This window comes from Taeniopygia guttata, chromosome 13 (genome assembly GCF_048771995.1).
Source record: "Taeniopygia guttata chromosome 13, bTaeGut7.mat, whole genome shotgun sequence".
NCBI classification, from domain to species: Eukaryota; Metazoa; Chordata; class Aves; order Passeriformes; family Estrildidae; genus Taeniopygia; species Taeniopygia guttata.
The window spans coordinates 7,967,949-7,975,311 of NC_133038.1; positions in this window are offsets into that span (position 1 = coordinate 7,967,949).

Below are 7,363 nucleotides of genomic sequence, written 5' to 3' on the forward strand. Positions count from 1 at the left end.
AAAAGCTACTACATTTTCCAGAAAGGGTCATGAGCAGTGAATCTTGAGAGAAATTAGAAAATGGCCTGGACCCAAAGAAGTCCAAGGGGGTGATGTGTGAGTCACAGGCTCAGCCACAAGCCCAAGAGGTAGAAAGTGAGCTCAGAGCTTCAGCCATCCTCTCCAGGCAGCAATGAGTCAGGCGAGGAGACATTTGAGGATGCTCATCGCAGAGAGGAACTGGAAAATTTGCAGCAGGGAGAAGAGCAGCAGCCGTGTGAGCTGTGCAGAGCATGGGGGGAGCTCAGCCTGGGGCTGCTCACCAAGGGGAGCTGCAGACACAGGGCTGAGGGCAGAGTTCTGGCTTTTCCAGCCTCTGCTGTGCTCTCGTTAGGAGGGCTGGGATAAAATCCTCATCCGGATGGAACTTGTGCTGCTTTGGCCCTACAACAATATTTAGACTATTGTGTAAATATAGAAAAGAGCATTCTTGTGTCTTATTACTTGATCCGTGCTCTGCTCTGGATCTTTTGGTGTTGTTTTGGAGCTGATTTACTTTGTGGCTCTCCCGGATTTGGCACGGGGGATGTTCAGTGGGAGCAGCTGCCTCTGATGATGCAGCCGGGGCAGCACCTCAGCAATGGGCAGGTGCTGCCTGGCCCTGGCACCTGCACAGAGGAGCCTGGGGGTGGGTTGGTGTGCAGGAGCTGTTGTGCCCATCCTCCAGGAAAGACTGGAATAGAGGAGGCTGCTTTGGGAAAATAAAGGTTTGGAGCTGAGCGTGGTGAGCTCTCGCTGCCCTCTGCTCCATGTGTCCCTGAAAATGCTCAAAAAGGGAGCAGATGTGGCTCTTTGGGTTATGGTTCAATGGCCATGGTGGAATTGGGTTGAAGGTTGGACTTGATGATCCTGGAAGTCTTTTCCAACCCTGATGATTCCATGAGCATGAATAACCAAAACCAAAGGCACAGGGAATGGCTCACAGGAGTTGAACACAAACCACAGGCACACACCTGGGCACAGCAACACAAGTCCTGTTTGCCACCAAAATAATTACTTTGCAATAATTCTAGCTACTGAAGTAATAAGATACATGTCTAGCATCAAACATTAGTAGTTTATCCAGCCAGGAAGCACATGATGAAGTAGATGACACAGCTGGTGATAAAGAATTAGCTGTCTGAAAAGGTAAGGTCTGCTAACAACGACAAAAAAAATTAAGCCTGATTCAGCCACACCTCTCTGGATGGGGTGAAAAAGAGAGCTCCAGGCTAAAGCAGGCAGATGTGGCTCCCCACGGAGGTTTAGAAGTGCCCCCTGCAGTTTGAAGGGGACAAGGTGACACACAGCCAGTGCTCAGGGAATGTGCCTCTGTCCCTGGCAGTGCCAGGCCCCCAAACTGTGAGGCTGGGTAGGGAGAGCTCTGCAAAGGTTTGAAATGAAACAAAAACCTCTGTCTCAGCCCCCATGTGGTCCCAGGGCTCTGTGCTTGCTGGTCACAGCATGGGGAGGTCCAGCCTCACCTCTGAAGGCAGCAGCTTGCCCTTGCCTTTCTCCAGAGGTGTTAGGTGCAAGCAGAACTGGGGCTGTGCAACCCCTGAGATGCTTTGTTAACACTTGCAGCAAATCCTTCAACCCAAACCACTTGCAGAATTTCTCCTCATGTCAAAGTAAAATAAAGATTTAAGGTTCCTTTTAAAGTAAAGGTTTCCTTTCCTTTTCCTTCTTCCTCCCCCCCTCCCCACCCCTTTATCTCTTTTTAAGTGCCTCAAATATGCTACATTGCATAACTCCTGCTGGGTTTTTTTCAAATATTAAAAGCTACCAGGCAAAGTGATGCTGGTGAGCTGGGACTGGAGAGAGAATTAGGTTCTGAATTAGGTGATCCCAGGGCTGGGAGGTTGATGTCCCACCCCAGGCTACCAGCAGCAAGAGATGCTCTCTTTTGGGCTCTGAGCCTGAACCCCTTGGTTCTGCTCATTCCACATCTGCTCCTTCCCCCCTTTGATAAGGAAACATCAAACACAGCTAGATGGACTCAGGGTGGTCTCAGCAATATGTGGTTTTCCTCTTACACAAGCAAAACAACCATAAAAAAACATAATTTCCTATGTAATCTACCCTTATCCCTTTGGAATTTCTTATGAGATTTCAGGCTTTGAGTCTGGATGAGGATCTCCTCCCACAGAAAAATTAAAGATAAATGATTTGATTATAGAAGCACGAATTCTTATTTAGTGTGAATATTCTCCTGAAATAGAAGAGAGAATTACAGAACCTTTTGTCTTACAAAATGAAGGTCTTTTCTCAAAAGCAGAAAGGCTTGGGACTGTTTTTTAAAGTATGTCATGCAAAGCACGTGGAATGCATACAGGAAAATGTAAAATACCTGAAATATGAGCCTTTTTGAATGCCCTGAAAATAGAAAGCAGGGCTGGTTTTGTGAGATTTTCAGTTGGAAGGTGATATTTTCCAAGCAATGCTTTCACAGGACATTTTTTAACCTGTTTGTGTGTCAGCGTGGCTTTTTGCCCAGAGCACAGATTCAAAGCTATATCAAGCAAAAGTAAAAACCTCCAGAAGTTGAATATGTATTGAAAAATAAAAGGAAAAGAGCCAAAATGAACAGTGAAAGAAGCAAAATCTTGCAGTTTCAGAGTAGCATAAGATTAAGGTAGGTTTTATCACGTTGGATAACACCTAGGTTATTCATACATCAAATATAAAAAGTGGGCTATTTTAGAGGTATCCTGAAGGCTTGTTAATGACAGTTTGGTTTTTTTTTTTTCACTCCCTTTCTGAACAACAGCATCTTCTCAGTTCAGCTCCTTTGCTTATGCTGCCCACATCCATTAAGCTTTATCAGCCAGACCTTTGCTTTGCTACCCCAGAGCTGTGCTGTGCACACACAGCTTCCCCCCATCCCTTCCCTGCCAGGGAGATTTGAACCATCTGTATTTCCCTTTTCCACGAGGGAGCTCTCCTGCTGTGCTCAGCCTGCTCACAGGGCCACTTTGGCAGGACATTTTCCCTGGAAATTCCCCTTGTCAGATGGAGGCATCCCAGGGAATCATCCCCTCTCCAGGAGCTCTGTGGCAGCCCCGCATCTCTGACCTCTGCTTCTCCCATTAAATTAATGCTCAGGACTTGCTGTAATCGTGTTAATAAACCCAGGGAGCTGCCTCTGACTGCTCTGCTCAGCAGCATCCATCCCTCCTCGAGTTGTATTCCAAGGCTGATTGAAGTATTTGTTGAGGAGGACTCAGCTCAGACAAAGAACACGGCTTTTCGTGACATAGATCATTAAAATCTGGACAAAGAACAGCCCTGTCAGGGTTGATTTATTTCTAAAATACGCAGTGATTCCTGAATATACTGAGTGCAATTTTGTCCTCTTTAACTGAACAACCAGTATCACAAAATGTTTTGTTTTTTTTTTTTTTTTTAATCTCAGAACATCTTGAGGACAAATTGCATCCTAATATACTTTTTTATTGTAGTTTTCCATGCAGTTTTCTAAGAAACTGTCTAAAAAAATCATCCTTTTATCCACCAGCTCCCTGCAGCCCCTCCTGGGCTGAAATAACAGTATTTTTACAATGCACCTCATTCACTGCAGACCAGCTTGGGGCAAGAAGGGAGAAAATATGCTGTATCTATTACCTTTGAAGGAGAATTTTAGGCAGAAGGCAGATAATTGCTCATGCAAATATTCAACAGAACGGGAGAAATTCTTCATAGCAATTGTTGGATCTTTTTTATTTTCCTGAATTTAATTGCTGGATTTTTACTCAGCAACGAGAGCCAGATCTTTGCTTTTCTGTTTTGCTCACATAAAGAAGCCTAACACCGCCTGCCACTAAGATAAAGTACATTACTGTCACTAATTTAAGCAGTGAGCAACAGCACAGAGTTTACCCTCCCTAAACTGCAGCTCCACGAATTTTCTATAGAGGTCTGGGATCTGTGGCAGATCCAGCAGGATCCTGCCTGAGCTGTGGGATTCAAAGGAGTCAGAGCCTGTTGTAGGCAGCGTGCATGTGTGAGGTTGTAATCAAATATTCACAGCTGCCAATAGTGAGTGATGACACCGAAGTGACAGTGTAGAAATGCCACCATCTTACAAATTAAAGCTGAGCTGCATCCTAACAACTTCCACGAAGATGCTTTGATGTATATTTTATTTTTTCCATGAAATAAATGACATGCACTCTGCTGCCTGCAGAGCTCTCCCCATACAGTCTTGGAGGATGCCATTTCTCAGAGAGTTCTCCTAAGCAAGTCAAGACACAAATGAAGCCAGAATGTAATATGTCAGCAGACTTGCTGGGATGGGTGGTTTGCAGTAAATGACAGGTCTGTAGGAGAGGAGTCACCCATGGCCATCCTGTGAGCAATTCATGGGGAGTGTTTGGGGGCATTCCCCAGCAGTACCCCAGGACTGAGCCAATGGACTTTCATTGCTGTCCATGGCTCTGGTGTGCCCAAAGGCATCTTGACTGCAGAGAGCTGCCCAGATATTTGGGAATTGCCACTGTCTTGTTTTAAACTGCCATGTCTGGCCATTCTTTGGATTTATATTGCAAGGCTGATTCACCCCTGATTTACATCACTGTGTCTCTGAAGCCTGCTAATGATTTCCTTGCCCAGAAAGAGCCTTGCTCCACATCTGTCACCTGACATGAGCTGACACAGGGGACCTCATAATCACCACTTGCAGCTCCCCAGAAGATGTATTTGCACAGACACTGAGTGCACCCATTTCTTTGCAGAAATAATGTGTGGCCAGTATGAATTAGGGGAGCAAACTCACTCTTTTATCTCACCTGTAATCAATGCTTCTAGGGAAAGGTGGGATCACTGCTGTGAGTGCTTGTGTTAGTAACCAGCCTGCCCTGTGCAGAGTGATGCTGTCAGATTTCAATATTGCTACACAGATTGATTTTGTGTGTTTTATTTTTAAGGCAAAGTGCAGCCAAAAAACGTTTCAAGAATGAAATGTTTCTGCTGCAGAGGAACCAGCTGGCTGGGCCAAGGCAGCTCCTGGGAGCCACCCTGGTGTGAGGGCTCGTGGTGAGGCCCCACAAGTGGGGTGCAGGATGGGAATCAGGAATTCCATCCAACAGGTTTTGACCTCATGGTTTGATTTGCAGTTCCCCATCACTTCTCTGGGCCCTGGACTGTGCAGACCCTGCCTGTGACCTCTGGACTCCCTCAGTTCTTGTCAAAGCACTGGGAGGCTTCATCTCCTCTAGCTGGGGATGCTGCCATGCTGTCATGCTTGGTCCTGCCACCCTGTCCCCTGCAGAACAGTCTCCTGTCCCCTCCTTGGCTCTGCCATCCCCACTCTGTCTGCAGCCAGGGCAGCAAGGAACCCTCAAATCCTGGGCCAAGGAGGGGACAACAACAACAGCAACAACATCCTTCTTTTCCAAATGCATGGTTCCTCCAAGTGCAACTTTTTTCTCTGCACATATGGCTGGAAGAGATGGGCACAGAAACTAATGAGAAAACACAGATTAGAAATGTGTTGGTCCTGAAAGGTGTTAGTCAGTTCATAGCCAGGAAAAAGGCAATCTATAGCCCGTGCCTTGGTGACAGTGTTCTTGGTAAGGGAAAAAAAAAATGTGCATCAGAAATGCTGTTTTTAAAATCTGCCCTGTTAAAAAGAGATGCAGAGCAAGCACACAGCTACAGAACTGGGAAAATGTGATTTTTTTTCTTTTTTTTGGCGGGGGGAGGAGGGCCTTTGGGAAACTTAACACCTTGTCCAAAGCATTTGGATGTCCCTATTTCATCCAGAGTGTGTTGCATGGCTGGGTGATCTGGCAGCACAGAAATGTGCTGTCAGGGATATGGAAGCACCAGGTGGCAGAAGGTGCTTACAGAGGGTCTGTGAGCAATAATTTGGGATAAAACCAGGAAACAGCTCTGGCCAGGCTGCAGGGGCTGGAGGCTTTTCCCCTGGAGGTGCTTAGCTCTGGTTAGAGAAGATAACAAGGCAGGAGAAATGAGGCCTTGGTCTGTGATTTTCAAGGCTTTGCACCTTTGGGAGATATAAAAATAACCTGTGCTTTGCCAGCGGGCAAGAGAGAGGGAAGATGCTTCAATATGAGATTAGAATACAAAGGGCAAGTGAGGAAACAGAGCTGTGAAAAGCGGGGGGAGCAAAGAAGGCATTGGTGTGATGGGTTTTGGTTGGAGGAGGGGAAAAGAAGCCTCATGGAAAATTGTTCCAGGTAAAAATGCCTTCTGCACCAGCAGCTCTGAGCGAGTCTCTGGCTGTTTGGAGGAAACCAAAATTGGTTTCTTCTTCTGTATCTTTTCCTTTGACACTCCAGCCTAAGGCTTAGATTTTCATGGAAGTCTTTGTTTTGGGGGAGGCTGGAAGGCTGATGGCAGACCCTCCTCCTCCTCCTCCTCACACCCCAGCCTTCCTCCCCCTGGCCCATGCCTGCTGCCAGCTCTTCTCCCTCCCCAGGGCTTGTCAGCTCCCTTCCCTTCCCTCCCCACGGGCAGAGTGTGAGATTGAGCAGAGCCTTCCAGGCAAGCAGCCCAGGAAATGTCACAGAAGAACACCAACATTTTTCCAGCAGAACTGAACGTTTCAGGCAATGCTGCAAGAAAGAAACCAAAACCACCTCGAACCCAACAAATCATGGGAATGGTTTGCTCAAAAGAGAGAATTCTTGACCCAGTAAAGTCTAGGGGGTGAAATGTTGGGAGGGGGTGGGAGGTCCCTTTAATGCCATATGCCTGAACCTGCTCAGCTTTTTCTTTTTTTCATTAGTGCCTATCTATCTGTTCCCTTGGGCTATAGAAATTTTTATCTTGAGTGAAACTTGAAAATGGAAAAAAAAAAAAAAAGAAAAAGTAAGCAAAAACAATGTTAGAAAAATGCTACACCATCACTGTCTGAAATATTTCACTTTTTCCCCCAAGGCCACCACAAATCCACTTTTTACATTTGCTTTTGAAACATCTGCATTCAGAAACTGCTTCAGCTCAGCTCTGTCATTTCAGCTATTATGTGCATAACATTGCTTAAAATGTTAACATAAGCTAACTTCTTTTTTTTTTTTTTTATCATAGTTTTCTTGGAATTTATATATGGATTCTTTATTTTGGGAAGAAGCGAGCATGATGGAAAGGCACAAAGCCTGATCAGTCATCAGGGGGTCAGAAAATTCTCCATGTGTTTTGTTACCTGATCAAAGGGATGTTGGAAGGTGGGAAGCTGCTGGCAGTGGGGAATAGTTTCACAAAACATTCACTTAAGGTATAGTCATTGAGAATGTGAATTTTTTTGACAAGAATTTCAAAGGAGTTTGGGGCTTATAGGAATATCAAGAATGTTCAGTTTTCATTGTTGATCATAACTGCA